The sequence below is a fragment of the Sus scrofa genome, chromosome 3, assembly GCF_054392235.1.
Source record: "Sus scrofa isolate SSC_HxYL_T2T_F1_AM1 chromosome 3, Sscrofa_HxYL_maternal_Yorkshire_Landrace_v2.0, whole genome shotgun sequence".
In the NCBI taxonomy this organism is placed as follows: domain Eukaryota; kingdom Metazoa; phylum Chordata; class Mammalia; order Artiodactyla; family Suidae; genus Sus; species Sus scrofa.
Window position 1 is genome coordinate 94,798,571 of NC_139385.1, and position 23,930 is coordinate 94,822,500.

General features: G+C 36.7%; 1 long non-coding RNA gene across 24 annotated transcripts in view; it reads right to left on the reverse strand.

Moving 5' to 3' along the window:
• LOC102159571 (uncharacterized) overlaps positions 1-23,930 on the reverse strand; it is a 595,399-nt gene that overhangs the window by 61,781 nt on the left and 509,688 nt on the right. For 7 of the 24 annotated variants that reach the window (XR_014839752.1, XR_014839755.1, XR_014839754.1 and 4 more), the window contains one exon: positions 15,669-15,754. The exons of 3 other annotated variants lie outside the window; for them this stretch is intronic. This is a non-coding gene — a long non-coding RNA (uncharacterized LOC102159571). Of the gene's footprint in view, positions 1-2,973; positions 3,054-7,188; positions 7,280-7,959; positions 8,044-15,668; positions 15,755-23,930 lie in introns of all 24 variants that reach the window. 14 more of the 24 variants (XR_014839751.1, XR_014839765.1, XR_014839757.1 and 11 more) reach the window with 5 other exon arrangements.

Consider the following 23,930-nt stretch of genomic DNA (forward strand, 5'->3'; position numbering starts at 1 on the left):
ACTAATCCTGAAAAAAGAGCCTGCAGTAAATAAGTAGATAATTGATATTTGTCCAGCAAGACAGTTCGGTATGAAATTTATGTTCATTTGCATAAAATGAAATCTACAGCAGAAAGGCAATCATTGCTTGCCAGTTTTGAATAGCTATGTCTGTTCTTTACCAAAATTTCTAATTTCTAATTAGGATTGTAGGTAATATTTCTCTCTCTCTCTTTGAATGGCATCCGTGGGTCTCTTTTGATAATGAATACACCAAGAGACCCAGAGTTAAGTCTGGGCCTCAGAACTAGGAACATTTCCATCAAAGATGGATTGTTAATAATAAAGTAAGGAGGGAAAAAAGCTATTTGCTTCTTTTGTGGCTCTGACCCTCCCTTAGTCCTTCCAGGCCTGCCTGAGCATCAGCAGAGTTCAGTGGTAATTAAAGCAACAGTGTTGTGAAAAAAGTGTGAATTACTTTTAGGGGAAGACTTGGATGTTGCTAGTGACTGACAAAGCACAGCAGGGGGCTCTGCTGGATATTAAAGAGTGCTGGTAGTCCCTGTGTTGTAAGGGGGCTTTTCAGCACAATACGAAATTGTGACTTTTCACAAGTTGATATCTTTGGAACCATCTGAGTTATCAGCTTAAAATTTAGATTTTTTTTTTCCTTTGGCAAGGTTGTGGAGCAAAACTTTGTCACATTTCATGAAATATGCTATGGTGGTGGAATGATGGAGAGCTAAAGTATACACACACACACACACACACACACACACACACACACATATTTTCTTTTCCTCCCTGGGATTTTTGACTCTATTATGGAATTATTTCAACCTTGAAGATTGTTGAAAATAGTGAGGAAAAAGCTATAAAGGATCATATGTTCAACCCTTTCTTGGCAAGTTATTTCAATGTCAACTATCTAGGCTTTCTGTTTCTGACATTTTTAAAGGAAAAAGAAGTACAGACCAGCACTCTGTTGACAATGCCAAGGAATGCCAACTCTGCACTCTGAACACTGGGGTATAAATATCCACAGGGATGGTGAGCTCATTTGAGCAGAGCCAGCCAGGAAAAGTTCTGATCTTTCTCCTTATCACTGCAAATTTTGTTAAGCCACCTCCCACACCGGTATGTCATAATGTTGATTCTGCTCCTTAGCCAGTGAGAAAAAATGTTTTTAGCCAAATCCAATAAACTACCTTCCGCAGATGTGAGGCAGGAGAAAAAAATAGCTCAATAGGCTATTAATCACTTTTTAATTTATAAAGTAACAGACACTGTCAGTATTCCTGAGTCAGATTCCTAGAGCACATGTGGGATTCTATGGTACAGCATCACCAACAGACAGGGGTGGCCTGCCTGCCTTGGTACAAGGCAGGATAAAATGCAACTAAAGAGCAGTGGGTAATATGTATGTACTGTGAGCCTGGATTAGTGATAGAATTCTGATATAAATAAGGAATACAATATTCTGGGCATTATGCATACGTTCTTTATTGTTTATCATGTCCCTCCTTAAGTAAGTGGACTTAGAGGACGAATGAAATTCCTGCCCTTGGTATGTTTCCAGTAACCCTGAACACATCTAACAGCAGTGGAGCACTCTGTGCATCACTGACCCAGCAGAGAAGAAAGCAGAATCCTAGAGTGGATAACAGCATAGACGCTGGAGTCCTGACGTACTCACTCAAGACTGTGCAACGACAACCTCCTCAGGAATAAAAAAGGGTGTAATAACCATTCCCACCTTATTTTGAAGATTAAATGGGTTAAGACATAAAAAGTATTTAGCAAAATGCCATAGACAGGGCAAAGAGGAAACAATTGATAAAAGCTGTTACTATCATCATCATCATCATCATCATCATCATCATCAAACTCAGTGCTATTATGAAGTAAGGTGAACCTGGGAATTCCCTTTGCTTTGAGATGTGCTGATTTCTTTTGATTTGCAAAGCAGTGGGGTAATATTTTTTAAAGCAGTGCAAGGTTACAAAAAATGGCATTTCAGGGATAAGGCTGTGACATGGCAAACAATAGACTGTTTAAATAGACAACAATGATATAAACAGAATAAGTGGGGTGCTCCAAATGACATTCTTTCACCCCACTAGTGCAAAGTTTAATTAGTATGTAAATAGCATACTCATTTACAATTGACATAATGCCACCTCTTTCTCATGCCAAGCTGTCAGGGCCTATGAAACTGCAAAATTCCTGACACTAAACATTTGTCGTAAACTGATCCTTCCAAAAGTAACTTAACTAAAGCAGGAAAGGTGGGAAAGGTGATAATTTTTCTTTAAGAGCCACTTCTCCTTTCTTTCTTTCAGAGAAAAGGGTCCCAATTGCTTTTGGGGAGAAATTCACATTATATTAGGCTGAGGGTAAATTCTGCAAGAGGAAAAAAAAAAAAAAAAAAAAAACATATGAACCACCAACCCCAGAGTGATGAAAAGCAAAATGGGTAAGGAAAAAAATACCCTCAATTGACACAGCTATTTTCATCACATCAAATCAGCCATCTGTTCTTGACATAGTTTATTATCATTAGGAAGATTTTCTCAATTCAGACATGGTGATGAGGAAAGATGAAGAATTAACCAGATAAATAGCCAATTTGGAAAATTCAGGCTGAGACCCTTTTCCTCAATTTCCATCCCCTCTTTTCTCCCGCTCCATCATCACACTCCAATTATTCCAAGAAAAGCTCCAATGACAGGATTAGACATGTTTATGGTGGTGTTTTTCTCCCACTTGCACAGGCATAACAAACTAAACACGCTAGGTCTCAAAATGACACAGAGGTGATCGACATTGTATCAAAAAAATAATAATAATTTCCCATTGTTAAAAATGACTGGGTAAACTGAGAATGACAGGTGGCTACAGTTAAGGGTGAGGGAATTAAATACTCTGAATTGAAGTATAAAAATGTTGATATTTTCCTCCTGAAATTTATTCATTAGAAATCCATCAATTTACCTTGGGATAAAAGTGTTTAGAGAAGAGAATTTTCTTTGAAATCATCATGAGGTAATTCCATCAGCTCTGTGTGGGATAATCTGGAGGGAATAAGTAAATGTTGGACACTAATTATAAAAAGAATATATTTAAAACGTATCTTTAGTATAGTCTTCATACAGTGAAGTTGGAAATTCACAAAAGTTAAGCTCATAAATTTAGGGGAAAAAATAGCTAAAAGAAAATGCTTGACAAATTTCAACACAACTACTTAAAAATTAGTCAAGCTGGTTATTTTATCTACATAATGTCAAAAAACAATTTTGATTCTCCTTAAATAGTTCACAAAATCATCATGTTAGAATTATATAAACCTAATCCGCACATTTTGGATCATAATTAAAATCAAATCTTTTTGACTGAAAATTTTAAAATGTTAATGGCAGTAACTATGGAAGTTACACCATGCAGACTCCCTCATAAAGATATCTGCACACTAACACCCAGATTATTTTGTGTAGAAATAAACTTTCTTTGATAACATTCCTGAGATCTTTAATTCTTACCTTTTCTATCTCAATGTCTGACTTGCTACTAATTGCCACAAAAGTTGTAACTCCTCATTCTACATATTACACCAGAGTCATCATGTTTTCTAGACTTTTCTTTATTGACACATTGTTTTTCTGAATTTGTCTATGTCATACAATCTTCACTTTCCTCACAATCCTCCTGCTTTTTTTGGTTAATCCAATAAAGCTAGGTATGGACATAATTATTCTGCCACAGCAGTCACCAATCCAACAAACATCTGTTAAGAGCTGACTATAAGCCAGGTGCCGTGCAAGGTGCTGGAGACATAGTACTGAGCCAAGCAGATGTATACCTTGCCCTCCTGGAGCTTTAGTTTCTATACCAGAGTTCAGTAACTAAAGCCTTCAGGCCAAATCCAGCCAGTCACTTACCTTTGTACTAGATTTTTATTGGAACACAGTCATGCCAATGTATCTGCCTATTGTCTGTGCTGCTTTTGGTCTATAAGGAACAGTTAAGTAGTTACAACAGAGACCTCTGACCCACAAAGCTTAAGATATTTACTCTCTGGCCCTGTACAGAAAAAGCTGGCTTGCTCTGTTAGTTTCTAGATCCATCTCCAAGTGTTCTAGCTCTGCATACCTTCTCTCAGAGAGTGCATTATTCGTTTCTTGTGGTTTCGATCCCTTATTCTACCCACCGTCATGATCTCACCTTTGAACTTCAATCATATATTTCTAACTGCCTACTCAGCATCCCCACCTACCCACCCACCCAAAAAATAAACCATCATTACTGTACACTAGCTAAGGTTGACTCCATCTTTTCCCAAAGCCAACTGTTTACTAAGATCAGCTTCCCAATCAGTAGGACTTGAACATTTTGTGTCTCTCATTTTCTTCCAACATCCAAGTAACAACAATAAGAAAAAACAAATATATATTCTCTATGTCTGTCAAATAATTTGTTTCTCTTGCCACCACCCCTATAGCCCTAGACCCCAAACCTTACATTTAGAAGAATGCAATCACCAAACAATCTCCCTGTGGTCAGACTTTTATGTCTCCAGTGATCTATTGGTCAGTTTCCTTAATACCTCACTTGGTATATCACAAGCCCCCTTGTGGCTCCCCCTTTCCAAGAGTGGGGTTGTCAGCCTATAGCTGAGGCTGTCCTGTGTGAAGATGCTGCAAAACAACTTCAAGGGGCCCACAAATCCCATGGAACATCCTAAAAATTGTCTGATGTTGAGTGCCCCAAGTAGATGCATTACTATCTCTGTTTTTCAAATGTGCATAGATATTCTTCTGATAACGAAGACACAAATTTGCTTCTCTTTTCCCCTCCCTGGCCACACCCTCGGCATATGGAAGTTCTCAGGCATCCGAGCCAGAGCTGCAACCTATGCTGGAGCTGCAGCTAGAGCAAAGCTGGATACTTAACCTACTGCACTGGGCCAGAGATCAAACAGGCGCCTCCACAAAGACAAGCCAGATTACCAACCCACTGTGCCACAGTGGAAACTCCAAATTTGCTTCTTAAAGTTACCAATTTCATCTTAACTTTTTCCCACTCTATTTTCCCAAGCAATTGGTTCTAAAGGTACAGCTAGTTGTTTTCTGTATTTTGTAATGAAAGGATCCTTGCTGGCCAGCAAATGCCTACTCCATCCTCAGAGAGGGTCTATTATCAATTCCCAGTGGAACTATGGGAGCAAGGACCTCAGCTTTTGGAGGGAAAAGTGAAAGGGTAAAATAGTCTAAATGCAACTCTCTCTTTCCCTCTCTTCTCTCCTTGGATGAAAACTACAGACTTAGAGGACTTTGTGGGGTACAGAAAGGCCTTAGAAAAAACAAGGCTGCGCAGGTTCTAGACTTGAGAGGAAAGGAATATACACATAATAATACAATAAACATAGCCTAATGTTTCTACACTGTCCAGTTCTGGTGATCCGAGAGGGTGAGTGGATCAGGATGCTGGATAGAGGCTTTAATAAATGATTTGCATTTGGCAGCTTTATCCTCTCTATCCTATTTCTTAGAAACCTTAGAAAAAAGGTGGTGGAAAAGTAAACATGAGTACAGATGCAAGGCAGGGGCATCTAAGTCCACATTTTTAGCCTTGCAGGATCAATTGCTTTCAGCTTGGCCCTTAAGACAGGTCCCAGATTTGTCTCCTACCACCTCCGTATGGACGTCTGATACGTGCTGGTGGTTCTCCTCCCTGCCTGTCATACTCCATCATTGTGTCTCCAGCACCCAGTGCAGTGCTATCAACTAGCAAGTAGAGAGAAGAAAAAAATTGTTTGTGTTGCCAATATTCACTGGCTGCTCTATTTTTTGTTCACGTGTTGATTAGTTTTTCATGGTAAACACTCAGGCTGATTTATGGAAACCATATCTCAAAAACCTCTCCAACATCGCAGAACTTAGAGGGAGGTAGAATGAGAAAGTGGGACAAGATTTGGAGGAAGATTTATGTCTCTCAGCTGTGAAACCTTTGGTTAGTTAATTTCTCGGAAATTCAGTCCCCTCTGTAGTAACTTGGAATAACCACTGCTCATTTCAGTTAGAATAACTACAGGAGATGAAGCATGTAAGGGTCCAGCATGGTACCTCATACATAGCTGGCATCCAACAGGTGTTCCAAGAAGAGGGAAAGAGGGATGGAGATCTGGGACTAAAACAAGGTGCATTATCCATATTTCACCTGGCTTAGTGTAGATGTGAATTACGTTTCACAGGGGCAGATAGTTCTGATCTAGTCAAAAGGAATTCTCGGATCTGAGAGTGAACCAGGAGTGAATTCATATTTATTGAACTCCTAGGGCACATCAGCTAGTTTAGCAGGACTTCCATGGAGGTTTTATTTCATACTCATGACTATTCTCTGATATAGATAGAATTATTTCTCATGTTCATGGCCTTCAGAAAAGTAAGATGTTCCTTGTATCCACTCAGTCATTAAACGGCAGAAGGAGGACTTGCAACCAGATTGAGGTTATTCTAGAGGGTTTCTCCTCCTTCTAAATCACCAAGCTAGCCCTCCTAAAGACTCCCATGAAGTTCCCTTTCTCTGTGTTTATGAAGACCACTGGCCATCATCCTTTATATCATTATCCCTTTCTACATCCCAGAGACTATTTCATTTCATGAATGGAAAAGGCCACAAACGTTTACAAAACTCAAGCCTATCTATTTGAAATATTAATTTTTGAAATATCTCAAAAAAGCAGGACTCCCTGAGAATAAATGCAATGACAACCTGTGAGACACTTTAGTCATCACCTAACTACCTAGGATTAATCCGGCTTGCTTCTGGTAAAAGCACTGTCTGCTTAGGCTGGCTTTGGTCTGGTTCTTTGAGTCTGTCTGAAAGATAACTTTGATTTCTAGAAAGACTAATTTCCTGTCCTCACTTGCTGCAGCAGGAAGTGGGGAGAAACTGTTTATAGCTAGAACTTGCAGGGTGCAGCTCTCAAAAACTGGCTCATATATAAGTAAATAGTAAGTAAAATAAGGATAAAATGATGACATTCTTCAAGAAACAGCTTTAGGTCCTTGAAAATGATTATTTCTGTTTGCCTGCAACTGTAAAAATGAGTTTCAGGTAATAGCTTTTCTTTTATATTGTAAATGATAAATGACCATTTAAACATTGACTCATCCACCAACCAAGATATAAAAAAACATAAAAACTTACTGTGCTAAAAGGGAATTTGAAGACTGAAGTCACCTGATTTTTCAACCCGGCGATTACACCATGGGGACATTCATTTGTCTTTACTTCAACTCTGGAATTGCATAAAATATATTTTGCCAGCCAAGAAAATCAAGCCCTTTAGCTCCTACACATTATATATTTTTTCCTAATGTCATATATGTTTTTCATCCAAGTGAATATATCCTCTTAGACTTTGAAAACTGTAATGTTGAGTCAAACTAGCCATTACAGCACCCAAGAAAAGTAGGAATATCTTCCTTTGAATAGTTACTTTGACAAAAGAACATGCAAAAATGTTATTCACTTGTAAGAGTCATAGCCCGGGCTGAGATATCACAGTCCATACTAAGATCAAATCAGAAGAACCAAAGTAGGAGTTCCCATCGTGGTGCAGTGGAAACAAATCTGACTAGGAACCATGAGGTTGTGGGTTCGATCCCTCTCCCCGCTCAGTGGGTTAAGGATCTGCCGTTGCCGTGAGCTGTGGTGTAGGTTGCAGACGCAGCTCAGATCTGGCGTTGCTATGGCTCTGGCGTAGGCCAGCAGCTACAGCTCCGATTAGACCCCTAGCCTGGGAACCTCCCTCCATATTCCATGGGTGTGGCCCTAAAGAGACTAAAGGCAAAAAAAAAAAAAAAAAAGAAGAAGGAAAGAAAAGAGACACAAGTTCAGCCAGGGAAAAATTTTCTGTAAGCACGTTATTGTTATTATTTTTACTCTTTCCCAAAATAATATCATAAAAATAAATACCTTCATAAAAGTAAATATCCCATGTTCAGTATCCACATGACCTAAATAACACTTGCAATATAACATCTTCTAGTTAAAATGTTTCTAAAGGAGAAAAGGGAAGAGAATGGAAACAAGAGAAGGAGAGAATATAAATAATCCTTCTGACATCAAGGGAAAAGAGGAGCCTGACTGAAATTTTCAGTAAGTACTTGTCTGGCAGATGACAAAATTCTCAAAATCAGGAGTTCCTGTCATGGCTCAGTGGAAGCAAATCTGACTAGTATCCATGAGGACGAAGGTTCAGTCCCTGGCCTCGCTCAGTGGGTTAAGGATCCAGCTTTGCTGTGAGCTGTGGTGTAGGTTGCAGATGCAGCTCAGAGCTGGCATTGCTGTGTCTGTGGTGTAGGCCAGCGGCCATAGCTCCAATGTGACCCCTGGCCTGGGAACCTCCATATGCCGTGAATGAGGCCCTAAAAAGAACAACAAGAACCACAAAAATCTCAAAATCAACCAATTCAGTGTCTTTCTTTCTTAGATACAAATGCTATGGGATAAACATTTGGCATTACATAACTGTCACTATCCCTTCACTCCCCTGCCCTGATGGCCACAGCAGGATAAATTGTCAATTCTGTTATTTTCCACCATTAGTCTGTCTGTGCTTTTTAAATGGATTTCCTAGGCACTAAGTAAGTGTATATTGAGGAATTAATGCCAATTAATGCCAATTTATTTCCTGTTGATCTCACTTCTTAAATAAGAACGCAAAAATATATTTCTATTTGAGCGTTAAAAGATGGTGGAGCTAACCTCACTCTCACCTCAAAGTAAAACCACCTATCTTCCCTTTTAGATGCATCCTTAACTTTAATTAAAACAACATTTTAATATTCCTATCTGCATATAAACAGATTGAAATGCATTGCTGCTGTAACAAACTGTCACAAATTTAGTGCTTAAAGCAGCATAACTGTATTTATTTATCTGACAGTCATGTAGAAGACTCATAAGGCTGAAATCAAGGTGTCAGCCTCCTTCTGGCAGTTTCAGAGAGGAATCTGTTTTCTTGCCTTTTCCAGCTTCTAGATGCCACTTACCTTCCTTGGCTTGTGGCCCCCTTTCTCTGTATTTAAAGCTAGTAAGGACTAGTTGAGACCTTCTCAGATTGTGTCACTCTGACCTTCTGCTTGCCCCTTTTATTTATTTATTTTTTTTTGGTAAGACTTTTATTTTTTCTATTATAGTTGATTTACAATGTTCTGTCAATCTCTGCTGTACAGCAAAGTGACCTAGTTACATATATATACATATATATATTACATATATATATGTATATTCTTTTTCTCACATTATCCTCCATCATATTCCATTACAAGTGACTAGATATAGTTCCCTGTGCTACACAGCAAGACCTCTTTCATTTTTAAGGACATTGTTGATTACCTTGGGCTTGCCCAGAGAATCCAAGATACTCTAACTTAGGATTGATTGATTGCAGCAACCTTAGTTCTATCTGCAACCTAATTCCCCTTTGCCATTTTCAGTAACATATGTACAGGTTCTAGGACACTAAGGACATGGTCATCTCTGGGCATCTTGCTTGCAAAAAAAAAAAAAAAATATATATATATATATATATATGTATATCCTATATATATGAGAGAAATACTGAACTCTAAATACTTTATAGTGTGTTACTTATTTAAAAATATGCTTTTAAATTTTATTTATTTGCCCTTTTTTTGTTTTTGTTTTTGTCTTTTTTTTAGGGCTGCACCTGTGGCATATGGAAGTTCTCAGGCTAGGGGTCAAATCAGAGCTACAGCTGTTGGCCTATACCACAGCCACAGCAATGCCAGATCTGAGCCACATCTGTGACCTACACTGCAGCTCACAGAAATGCTGGCTCCTCAACCCACTGAATGAGGCCAGGGATCGAACCCATGTCCTCATGGATACCAGTTGGGTTCCTCACTGCTGAGCCATGATGGGAACTCTGCTTCTAAATTTTAAAGTAAATGTTATAAAATTACTAGATGTTGGAGGTTCTGCTTTTAGAACACACTTCAAGATTTAAAAGGTTTGACTTTCTTTTAGAAATATGAAAAAACAAAAAAACAAAAACTTTTAATCTTCTTTTGTCTATCTCTTGGTGTTTTCTGCTTAGAGTATAATTTTTGCATCATCGAGTTATAGAATGCTTAAACTCAGGCTCCAATATTGAATTTCACAATATGTTATCTGAGGTTTATATTTAAATATAGTCAATAGTCACTATCAATCATTTCTCCATTATTGACTTATTTAATTCTTCTCTTTGTTACTGGTATTCACCGCCATATAGTTCTTTATCTCAAGATGGGTTCACAGATGTTCTACTTCCCTAGACCTTCCATGCTTAAGAATATCTCGTTTTGGAGTTCCCGTCATGGGGCAGCGGAAACGAATCCAACTGGGAGCCATGAGATTGAGGGTTTGATACCTGGCCTCGCTCAGTGGGTTAAGGATCCGGGTGGCATAGCCGTGAGCTGTAGTGTAGGTCTCAGATGCAGCTCAGACCTGGCGTTGCTGTGGCTCTGGCATAGGCCAGCAGCTGTAGCTCCAATTAGACCCCTAATCTGGGAACCTTGACATGCCGCGAGTGTGGCCCTGAAAAGACAAAAGACAAAAAACAAAAACAAAAAACAAACAACAACAAAAAAAAAAAATTAAAAAGATTATCTCGTTTTGTCTTTTTCCCAGCTATCCCTGCAGCTAGAGGTGGCCATTTGGCATATTTCTGACTGATGAGATGAAAGAAAAGCTGCTGTGGGGCTGGATGGGGGAACGCCTGTGCTTTTTGTATAAAGCAGTAAGCAGTGCTGGCATCTCAGTCTCCCTCATTCCTTCTTGGTGTGACATGAACATGGTGCCAAGAGTAGGGGCCGTCATTGTAACCCATGAGGAAAACACCAGGAGCAGCTCAGCTGACATCGGCTTCAGTAACGCTGAGTCATAGAACCAATGTCATCAGCTGCCCGCCTATCTTTGAATTCCTCATTACATAAGAAAAATAAGCCTCTTTTGTCTAACTTCTATTAGTAATATTTTATATTACTTGTGGCCAAAGCATTCCAAATATTATCAACTTACAAAGAGGTGATTTAAGCTCAGTTTCATGTATAAATTGATCTTAAATTTATGTGACTAATAAAGAAATAGTTAAATGTTATAGCCACCTTTTCCCCTTCTGATAATTAACAAGATTAAGTTAACTCCCATAAGGAACAAGGACTTCACCTGGGAAGAAAAAGTTTAGCATTTTAACTCATTGGGCAAGTATTCAGAATAAATTGCTCCAAGAAGCAAAGTTAATTTATGCCAGTTGAATAGAAAATATTATTTTAATTCATTGTGTTTCCAAGCAAACCAGAAGAATAAGAATGACTAAAAATTCTTTGTGTATAAATCTAAATATTTTTCCTGATTTGCAAGACTGTGCTAGACACTGAATGATTATTTTCATTTACATAGTATAAGCAATTCACTTTCTCATACATCTTAAAAGTCTACCTACACAAGAGATAAGAATTATGCTGTTCTATATTAAAATTGATATAATTTCATGAATCATTTTCATTGACTGATGATTTATAAACTATTTCCCTTCTAGAAAACCTCATTATTTTTGGAAGCCTCTACTAGTCTCCAAAAAAAAATCCCAACTTAATAAGTATCCCACTATGTTGTGCCAATTTACAAGCTATAGGTGATCTGGGGGCAAGTCTTTTAATTGGTTTTGAATTGTGCAGTTTGTCTCAGGACAACATAAACATTAAATAATTCAGAGAGTAAACGAAACCTTATAATGCAGTACACTAAAGTTGTTAAGGCAAGTTCTTTTTTTGGGGGGTGGGGGGATAATCAGATAATTATATATAACTAGTCATCATTACTTTAAACAAATTATATTCTGCTGAAGCATGAAAGAGGTTTCTTGGCACTATTTTGAGTTTAACTAATCTTATTGACAATAGGTGCCTGTTGGGCAAACCTGTTTATTGGTGGTGTGGTTTCGTTATACAGCGTGTTTAGTTGCTGCTCTGCAGTCCTTCCTAATTATATCATTTTTCAAATAAATATTTGTATCTTTTATTTTGAAAAATCACAGGTTCAGTCAACTTGGCAAATGTGTGTATATTTTGAATGTAGAATGCTTTGTCTTTTATTCATTGTAGATTATCTGTAATAATATACTGCTTCATGAGACTGCACTGGTGAAGCAACACAGGCAAGCAGTTATTTGCTGTGCATTTAAATTCTTAAACAATCACTCTGCTTTCAGACATCCTTGCCTAGCGAATTCACTGAAGTTAAATGGTTTAGAGTGCTGGGTCAGGCCAGGCGAGAGCGAGCACTGTTTGTGCAGTGCAAAAGCTTGTGTTTGTTGGAGGAGGGTTTCTTTGGCTCTGTCTACACAGATTAAGTTAAATGGAAATCTAAGACATTTATTCAACTAATTCCGGCAAAAAGAAAAAAAAAGTGGGGTCAATTATTCAAATAGTTACAGATGGTGCAGGGTTCAGTTAGGTAGGTACCTCACACCTCACATATTATGTTCCCATTTCCTACAACTAGAATGTTTTTGTGTTTCTATAAAATGAGGAGCACCCTAGGGATACTCTCATGGAACATTACTTAGGGGATGGTCAGAGAAAAGAGATGCCAGATTCTTCCATCTCTCATTATTTAGTGGACTTAGCACACTAAGGTAGGATGATGATAAGCTATCTCCACATAATTGAGTATATACCTAAAAGGTGAGCAGCCTTTGGCCACTGAAGAATGACACAGGTTTATAAACTAATTATTGCAGACTAAGTTACTAAACAATAGTACTTAAAAAAATTTTATCATAACAAAACCAAGATACACATGATTCAAATCACAGGGACAATAGCTTGTGGTCACATTTCTTTTTGGGGGGATGATTAGGAAGTTTTTACTTTTAGGCTTAACATATTGTAATAATTACATAGTTACAAAAGTTTTAAAAATTATGCTATGAAGAAAAATAAACAAGTAAAATTTAATAAATTTAAAGAACATTTCATAAGTGCAGATAATATTAATCATTCAACAAACATTTATTGGACAAATTTGGGTCAAAAATTTCTTTTATATTATCTTCTTAATTTTATCAAGCATCCTTATTGGATAACTGCTTTTACCCAAGAATCAGTTACCAAAGTCTGTCCTTTTCCTGCAATTGCAATGCCAACTCTGTCATAAATGAAGTTTGCTTGCTTACAAGGGTGAGCCTTATTGATGTGGTGAGTTTTTTCTTCTGTTCCACTAATCTATTTGTCTATCCCTGTGGCAATATCACCTAATTTTAATTTCTGTAGCTTTATAATAATTTTGATGTTTGAAAAGCAAAGTCTCATCACTTTTTTATTTTAATTCAGGAGTATCTGTTATTTTAGAATTACCTTATAGGATAAAACTATCATAGGAATTTTAAATAGCAAAAACTGACTCATTCTAGGTGTCTGTTATTTTGTTACAAACCACCCTAAACTTCATGACAAAAAAGAAGAATCATTTTGGTTTTTATTTATTTTTTTAATTTCTTTTGCTTTTTATGACCACACCCATGGCATATGGAGGTTTCCAGTCTAGAGGTCCAATCGGAGCTACAGCTGCTGGCCTACACCAGAGCCAAAGCAATACCAGATTCGAGCAGCATCTGAGACCTACACCACAGCTCACGGCAATGCCGGATCCTTAACCCACTGAATAAGGCCAGGGATTGAACCCACAACCTCACGGTTCCTAGTTGGGTTTGTTTCTGCTAAGCCACAACAGGAACTCCATTTTGGTTTTTATATACCACAGTTCTGGGGTTCAACCGGGATTAGCTAGGCAGTTCTTTCTTGGGATCTTTCATGTGGTTTCTGTCTGAAGATGGTGGAGGCTGAACATATCTTAAAGCTAGTCACTCACATATCTGGAGGTTGTAGCTGGATATCAGCTGGGATCTCAGCTAGGGACAATGACCAGAACTACTCCACATCTCTTCTCTCTCTCTCTACTCCCCCATAATATGGTGACTAGATTTCTTGAACAAGCAAGAGTCACAAGAGGACCAGGCAGAAGTTGCATCAACATTTACGACTTAGCTTGAGTAACACACATAATCACTTCTGCTGCAATTTATCAAATTCAAAGGAAATGAACATAGACACCCACTCCCAGGTCTCTATGGTAAAAATGCCAACAATACCCTGTAAGGAGAATAGATGAGAAAAGAAATCTTGCTGTGACCATAGTGGAGAAAAGTGACCTGCCATAGCTCTTTAGATCAATTTGGGAAAATTAAACATCTTTATACTATTGAATCTTCCTGTCCATTAACATGGGAAAAATAAAAAATTTATTTAGATTTGCTTATTGCACTTCAATAAAGTTTTATTTTTCCACAAAGAGCATATGTATATTTTGTTAGGATTATTACTAGGTACCTTATTTACTTTTTATGTCATCATAGCAGTTATCTTTTTAAAATGTTTTATAAGTTACCAGTATATAGTAATGTTATTCATTTTTATAAGTTGATTTTATATTTAACAAAACTGCTTTACTAATTAATTATAATACATTATATCTATATAGTATTGAATTTTCTACATAGCCAATCTTGTCATCTCTGACTAATGATAAGATTTTTTCCAATTCATTTTACTTAACATACTTATAGAGTACTTACCATGTCCCAAGAACTGTTTTAAGCACATTTAAATAACTAAATTAATCACCATATTTGATTTTTTCTATCTGATTTTGAGATGCTCTCTTTGTCTTTGATTATATATAGTTTTAACACTATATATTTAAATTTAAAATTTTAAACTTATTCTACTTGAGATTTTTTAAATTTAAAGATAGATGTTTTTCATTGGTCTGAAAAATTGTTAACCATTTTATCTTCAAATGCTGTTTCTTTAGTCTCTTGATAAAACTTCCAAATACATGTGCCTTAGACTTTTTCACTCTCCTCTCCATGTCTGATAATAACTCAGTCATGTGTTCTTTTTGTTTTGCTGTACTACATTCTAGATAATTTCTTCAGATATATTTTCCAGATTATTAACTCTCTTCTTATCTGTGTCTAATTTGATTTTATAAGTAAATACTGAGTTTTTAATTTCAATTTATTATAGTTTTCTTTCACTGATCTCTTTGGTTAATTTTATACCTACTTGGTCCATTTATTTGATAAACTCCTCTCTTACTCATTTTTATGCTAAAATACTTAGTCTTTTATATATATATATATATATATATATATATATATATATATATATATATATTTCCAACAGGGAGATTCATTGTCTTCATATTTTCTGCTGCTTTGTGTGTTCTGTAATTTTAAAATTGATTTTATATTTTTTGAAATGTTGTGCAAATTTGTGAAGCTTGGATTGAAATAGGTTCCTTTAGACTGGATTTGCATTTACTCTGGTTAGGTGCCTGGGGACATTAGTAATCCAGCATTAGTTTAATTAATGCATGGTTTGAGTTTTATTTGACCATATTCAGGCACTGTGGATTCCATTTTCAAACCCAGCCAGTAAAGATTGGCTTGTGGTATGAATTCCCTGAGAAGAGGTCTCTCCTTTATTCAAGGTTCAAGATGAGCAATTTATCTTATTGATCCCTTGGGGAAAGGTAATGCTTCTACTTACTGAGAGTGTAGCTTGTTTAGGGTCCCAGGTTTATGGAGAAGGTCATCTTTTTCATGCCATATTCTTCCCTTGTGAGCATTGCAACCCTTGAAAATGTCAAAAGGAAACAAGTTCAACTATGCTTAATCAGTTTCCTAAGGATGCAAATTATACTGTTTCCCTTGCCCCTTAGATTCTTACGTTCACTTAGTTTTTGACTTCTGAGAACTACTTTCTTGTCTTACTATTGATATAACTAAATATGTATTTTTATATTTAAATCAGTTCTTTTTAGTTGTGTCTGTGGGAGAATTAATCTCTATTAAATGGCTGGAAAAAAACATTTTCAAGAACTTCCACGCCACCTTCATCTGAGTGAATATCATAAATAACTGGAAAAGAAAATCCTAAAAGTAGAGAATCATGTATCTGGGTTTGTGCTAACCACATTATTCACAACTGGCAAGATGCAATGTGGCCACAAGTGGTTCCAATCATCAGAGTCATTAATTGTAAATACCATAACATTCTCAGAAGGCTCAAACAAAATTTGATTGATATCATATTAACCAAAGAGAAGACACTGCAATTCACCAACTAGTTCCTTAGAACTTAGAATCTTAATCTAGATGGCAATAGTAGTGACTACAACAATAAGGTTGTTTGGCTGACTCAGTGAGGGAAACAGGAGATTTGGCTTTGATGGAGTCAAAGCGGTGAATATGATTCTGGATTGGCTGCCCAAAGGTGTGTCTTCTATACTCACCTCTGCCATTAATGGTTTCCGTGAAGCTAGGCAAGTTGTCTCTCTTTTCTGGACTTTATTTTACTTTTCTGTAAAGTGTGGTTCTGATGACATGTGAGACAAAAATCTGTTGCCTCTCAGTGCTCAGTTACCACTTTATGTCTCCTCTATGGCTACCATATTTCTTCTGGTAATATGCCCACTTCTCCTAATGCTTGAAGGGTTTTAAGTAAGTGATTCTAAAATTCTTCTTAAGATAATGAAGTTAAGAATCAACTGACTCAGATTTTACTGGACTAAAGGAAAAAAGAAACTCAGATTACCCTATGTTAGTGTTATTGATGAATAGTGGGTAGTCAAAGGATATTTAAATGTAAGATATATCATAAATCTTATGTTTTATGACAAATTGTCTTCCTTTGCTCAAAGTCCAGGTAATTTTTTTTTTATTGTTGTTGTTGTTCTAGTATATTCTATTAGTCCATCATTGACTATATTATGAGGCTAATGAAACTCAAGTTGCAAGGTCTCTGATTTGTACATGACTCTTCCAAAGATCTTTTTCCTCTCATTTTAAATAACATTAATTAAACTAAATAAGAGTAAATAACATTCCTCTCAATTAAATAACATCCACTTCTGTGCTTAATTTTTTATTTATACCTTTATATATTTTTTGAAAGTGGATCACCCAACTTATATAACCTTCAGGGTCCACAAAACCTGAATTTGCCCCTCTAATCCCTTGGCTGAATAAAGAGCACATATTTCTTCCTCATTTTCTTTGACTTATCACTTCCCCTGATTTTCATTAAAGAAGGAAACAAAAAAGGGATTTTGATTCAGGTGCACTTATGGAGTAACATGTTTCAATATGGCTCTGACCTTGTTAAAAAACAGAGAAAAATTTTATCACGCAAAAACTCCTTGATGATTCATTTCCCTCCAAAGCTCAAACTTTCTCTCTTTTTGTAAGCTTATGTCCTTAGAAGAAATAACTGGTCCCGAGAGTGGCTGTATCATTATAAGATGTAATAGGTCTAGTGAAGCTAAATACATGTAATTCATTTTCCAATATTGAATGAACATTCCTACCACCATCACTAGTATCTTGTAATTTCAAAAGCATTTGCGTTAAGTTGAACTTGGAAAGGGACGATTTAGTCAAGTGCTTTGTGCAGTTCGAAAACAACAATAACACAAGCAATTGTTGACCTCAAAATATTCTATTCTGTTTGTATTGTCTTTACATTACAATTATTCGCTCACATATACACATATTGACGATGGCTGGCCATTTCTAGGAATTTGGGTATTTTTGTCAAAGAAAAGCAGCCTATTTTAAGATTTTATTTTACATATTTTATTTTTATTTTGAGGGGAATCCAAATATCTACACCATGAACTTAAATCCCTATAGCTGCCAGAACTGACAGAGAATTAGCAAGGCAGAGCCAAGTTCTCACAAGACTGTCTACGGCACTCTTACAGCTAAAGACAAACCAAAATATTGACTAGTTCTTCTCAAAACAGCATGTATAAGTTGTGGCTGAAATAAGCCTGATGTAAGAAAGAATACAGATGGCAGTATAATCCTAGGCTGGGTCTACACAGTGCCAAACAACCCATTCAAAAGTGAAAAACTCAGTCGATCACTTGGTAGTTTTGTCTACATGCCACCAAGCAACAGGCTTGACTGATTTCTTCCTAAAATTGACTGAGCTTTTGACTAGACTTGAGCAGATGTTTTATCACAATGTCTAGTCAGTCTTAGTTGTCAAATCTATAGCTCAAATAAGTTTCTCGATGAATGATGAATTTCTTTCCTACATCAAAACAACCGGAAAGTGTTAAATAAAGATCATCTGTGGTTTTTAGTCCATTTTACAGCCTAGTTTAGTGCATGTGCTCTGCACAGTTTACAGTAGGACTGACAAGAGATAGAGTCTCTCCACTTACATACCTATCTTCCATATTTCATTGATTCACTTGGTATCACTGCAACTCAAATATCCATCTAATAGTAACCAAAACACATTTACCTTCTTTCTTTACTCAACAATTTCCCTGGTATAAACAACTTGCCATGAATATATCAAATCACATATATATCAAACCTTAACATACAATGATTGCTTTTGACATTTTTTCTAATTCTTAAAAACCCTCTCTCACCAAAAGATGAATCACAAAATCCTTCAAGTATTTCATGATGAAACATAAAAACAATGAAAAAAGCCGCTTTTAAAATGAATTCTGCGTGAGCAGAGATCTTATGCTTTTGGTCTCTGTTGTGCCCCCTGCATCTAGAACAGATTGGGCTTCAATACCTATTTTATTAAATGAAGGATTAGACGAATCATAGTATGTCATTGTGGTAGCCACTGACAACCTAAGAAGAAGGGAATGGGGAAATAAAGGCTTTAACTCCTCCTGTCCTACACACGTATTACCCATGCATCTATTGCCTGAATCCCATTGCAAACCAGAAGTTGGGGGAGTCTGTTGAGAATGTATTGGGTGGAGAAGAAAAGGCTGTGGATCTAGAGTGAGGCAAATATACTCACTATCTGCACACTACTGTCATCCATGGAATCACTGAGGTTAAAGAGCTCGGCGTTAAATTCAGTTCTTACAATTTTCACATATACACACGTAGATATATATTTATGTACACCCGCATGTGTATGTATGGAGACGGATAAGTAGGTAGGCAGCTAGCTAGCTAGATAGGCAGAAATGCTCAAAACCTGAATTTAGAAGAGTTGACTTCTTCCCACATTCCTTGAAGATGTTGTGTCAAATAATCTAAGTTTCTTTCCAACTATGTTATTCATCAACATGGGCTAAACTGAATGCCTTGAGAGACCACTCACCTTTAAAAAACAAAAACTTCTATTTAATTAAAAATGCAGAACATATTTTAGAGAAGTTGGAAAATACAGAAAAGATTAAATAAGAAGCACACAAGTGCCATAAGTGACACTTCCAGAATCATTCTCTTCCTCAGCGTCCACAAAGCACTTGTTAGGAAAGTGGATGGTTTTCTGGGTCCATTTCTAATCACTTCCTTTTTTTTTTTTTTTTTTCTGATTTCTGTCCATTGTCCAGGCACAATTTTTTATATGCTGTCAGTTCTCTTCTTTGTAAGCACAAAGAACAGGCAGGAGAATAAATGGGGAGAAAGCAAAGGACTCCACTATTGGAAAGCCTCTCTGGAAATGTTTACTGCATCGGTTTTAACATCTTCCAAAGAAAAGAGCACTTGCCTGTCTTCTGAGACCACAGAAGCAACTGCCTTTATTCCAAGTTGCCTGTGACATGCCCTAGGGTACAATCTCTACCTGTTTAAGCACAGGTCCTCTGCAATGTTAACAGTGGGCTGATGGGGAAATTATACTTTTATCTTTACAAATTTCTATATTTCATTATGTTTTCAGCTAAGCAATGGATGGAGACTGACTTAGCCCAAGGACCTCTTTGCTGTTTGTAGAGATTTTTTTTTTTAACCTTCATTTTAAAACCAGAAAAAGAAAAACTTTCTAAACTTACTCAAAGGATATGGAAACTATTTCTTCAAAGCTCTGAATTTCCTGAGCTTGACTTTTAAACAAAACTCACCTAAACAGGAGGAATTGAAAAATTTAGGGAAAAAGAAATCATAAAGCATTTATTTTCAGGTTGGTTAAGAAATTCTGTTTGGTTAAACAGAAGCAAACTTCTCATAGCTATTCTCTATCCCCAAACCCATGGCCCTTTCTTTCTGGAAGCCTGCATGTTTGCCCAGACTATTAAAGAAAGTAGATGATGCAGATACTTTCTCCATAAGAGGTAGGTCCTTCTTTTATATATTATGTTAATAATATACATGTCAGAGCTACCAATATAGAGAAAACTCTTAGAATTGTCCTGAAACCATCCATCTGAATATCTTGCTAAAACAAAATACTGTAGGTCTGGTAGAAGAAAACATTACGTTCCATTACAACTCTTTTACTTATGTTTATTCAAATTGACCTCATTAAAATTTTTGCAGCATTTAAAGCAGGGATCCTGCAATATATCTTCTTTGCTCAATGTGATAAGAACGAAATAGAGCTGCTTTAACATCAAATGGGGGCAATTTTTTCTTTTACTTTTTGCAGGATTTTATCCTCCCAGAATAACTTAATGGATATGGAATGTTTCTATTGATTAATTTAGCGTGCCAGCTATGATATGATCCACAGAAGACAAAGGAAATGCCAGTGCTTTCATGACACAAGGGTGCATTATCGAGAATACTGTCCATGGCTCTCTCACAACAGGTTGGCAATTTTTACAGAAAAAAAAGAGAAGCCTTTACACTGGAAGTGGTACTGATGGATAACCTGAGAGGGCTGTAATTGAAACATTCACAACTTTTTCCTGTTAATATTAGGCTAGATCTTATGTAGTAATCCTTTACTATTTGTGAATTTGGATGAAGACTTGTTTTAATTAACAAGTGAGTGAAGGTCCAGATGACTTTAAGCTGCGACAAGAAGATCTCTCAGGCTGGATCAGATATCATGAATATTTTGGCTTTGTTGATAGACATACACATGGTAAACTGAAGGACTAGCCTTAAAAGTCAAGAGAATAAAAAGCAAGATGTCCTAACATCAGTTACAGGGATGTTAATAGTTTGATTTCAGACATACTTGCTTTGCATTTTACTGGACCCCTTTATTTGAATAATGGCCTTTCTTCACCACTTTCCATGCCTAGACAGATTGTTAATAAGCTCATATGAAGCACCTACTCTGTGTCAGATTTGGAATTATATGAGTAGAGATCCTATCTAACTTCAAGACTGGGAAAGTTGCCAAACAACTGAATTTTAACAGGAGGAGTAAAAGTGTTTCTAACTGGGTCACCATGCTGTATAGTAGAAAATCGACAGAACACTGTAAACCAGCTATAATGGAAAAAATAAAAATCACTAAAAAAATAAATCCAACAAAAAATTAAAAAAAAAAGAATTGACAGTCTTAGCACCTACAAAGTTTTTTATTTTTATAATTTTATTTTGTCTTTTTAGGGCTGCACCCTCAGTATATGGAAGTTCTCAGGCTAGGGGTCAAATCTGAGCGATAGCTGCTGGCCTACGCCACAGCCACAGCAATGCCAGATCCAAGCCTCGTCTGTGACCTACACTACAGCTCACAGCAATGCTGGATCCTTAACCCACTGAGCAAGACCAGGGATTGAACCTGCATCCTCACGGATGCTAGTCAGATTCATTTCCGCTGAGCCATGACGGGACTTCTTTATTAATTTTTAATATTTAATTTTTGGTCTTTTAGGGTCTACAAAGGTTTTTAAACATTGAACTTAAAACTCTCATCTGATGGCACAATCATCCTTGTTCCAAACCCAAAATGCATTGAAAAATTTGAGTTGAATGGGTCAAGTTTTCATCCACCTGGAAACTTAATGAAACTCTTCAAATCACTGAGCTCCTTGATAACTGCTTTGTCCTCTGTGTCTACAGACTTCTGATGTGGACTCCACAATGAACGCCTTATCACGGTCTCCTCCTAGGTTGGCCAGGACCTGGCACAGGGGCCCAACCACATGGGACTTCTTCATCTTCGCAGACCTTGAGGACTATGCTGGCTTCTTCCAAATGCTTATTTTTTTTCTTCTCAGCGTTGAAGAGAAGTATTAAAGGAACAAACCCAACACATATAGTAGATCACGACTAGGGGAAGAGAAATGCATGCGTTCTCCAGGATATTCTTCAACGGGCTTTTCTCAGTGTAAGAAAAATGCTGTGTGACAAGTAATAAAGGAACACCAATCTCTGGTCACAAACAATACAAGGAGTATCACATAAATAGAAGGAGCCTCTAAACCTCACCATTTCTCCATATTTTCCTCCTATTTTCTTCCATTGTCAGTTCTCTGGACATCGTCTGTATCAAAGCATAATAGGAAGGGAATTCAAGGAGACTATCAGTTTAAACGGAAAAAAAAAGTAAAAGAAAAAAAAAATCCAGGCCCGGAGAGGGGGCACCGCTCGGCATCAGGTCACTGAGTGTATTCATTATTTGTTCCCATTACCATGTTATGTCTTAATTACTCTGGTTTGGCTTCCCACCCGGGGTCGCTATGTCACAGCTGGTTTTCTGCCCATCCCTAATTAATAAAGCCTCATTTAGTATCCAAGTTTATTGTAATAAACCTCTGCTGAGGGATACAGCAGAAATAAAGAGACAAAAAACAAACCAGAAATTATCAGAGTTGCTCTAACAGTAACCTTGTACCACAAAGGGCCTTGGTTCAGGCCTTCTCTGGGTTGCTTCTAACCTGGGAAAGGCATCCATCTGATCTGACTTGGAATTTCTGGCATAATTGGTCAGTGGTCAAATTTCACCCACAGGAAGAAAAGTGACCAAGGTTTCTAAAGGCTCTCCATCATTTGGGACTTTTAAAAAATGGTTATTCATTCATGCTTCTAGCATTTAAATTAATATTATCTTGGAAAACAAAAAGAAAAACTTAATGCTTTCAAATGGCAATATAAAAAAGTAACAGGCATTCATCAAAAGGTCTTATTTCATTTCTGTGGCATTGCTTCTTTTAGTATTTGACACATCAAATAAAGATAAAACAAATTATGCGAGAGACTTTTCTCTTTTGTTAAATATATTTCCAGTCAATAAAATTTTATAAATTAAAAAAAAAACACCTCCAAAAACCTCAGCACTGTTATGTAGGTCTCTCTCTCTCTCTCTCACACACACACACACACACTACCAATTCTATTAGAGTCCACATAGCTCTTGAACAGATAGCTCATCTGCATTTTATCAGGTGTCTCTATAATTAAAGCTTATTGTAAAGTGAGATATTATTGGTATATTTTATTACTTGTCTATGAGAGCCTGAACAAAGTAAGAGGCATAAATGAATTCAGTTTTACAGTACTTGGTTTTAAACAAATGTCACTACCTACACACACATACCTAATTATCAGTTCTTACACATTCTGCCAAATATCAAACCTATAGTTCATAAGCCACACACACGACAGGCAGTAAATATATTCCCCCTAATTTAAAATTTTATTGCAAAGTACCCTCTGCACTATGTTAACCTATACTAAATCACACTCTACACTCAGCTTTACTGGTGTTTACCTATTTTTGATTCAAAAAGGAAAATAGTACTAACTCCTAAAGATCTACAGTAATAAAAATTTTAAAAAGGAGAAAGACTATATGTAAGGAAGGGATTCAAAACAATGGCATCGGAGTGTTGACTTCAACTGTTAACAAGGAGAATGGACGAAGCCAAGTTATTTTAAGTGTGGTTTTTGAAGGTTCAGTGTCCTGAATGTCAGGGTTGCTGTGCATATTTTTATACATTTCAAAGGCTCCCACAGCAGCCAAGCAAAAATTAACATAAAGATGAAGGCTCTCACAGATGAACTGGATAGTTGGTTTGAATACATGTGGGCTATTGAGATGCCATGACGGTTTTTCTAATTCAAGCATACATAAGTGAAGGCC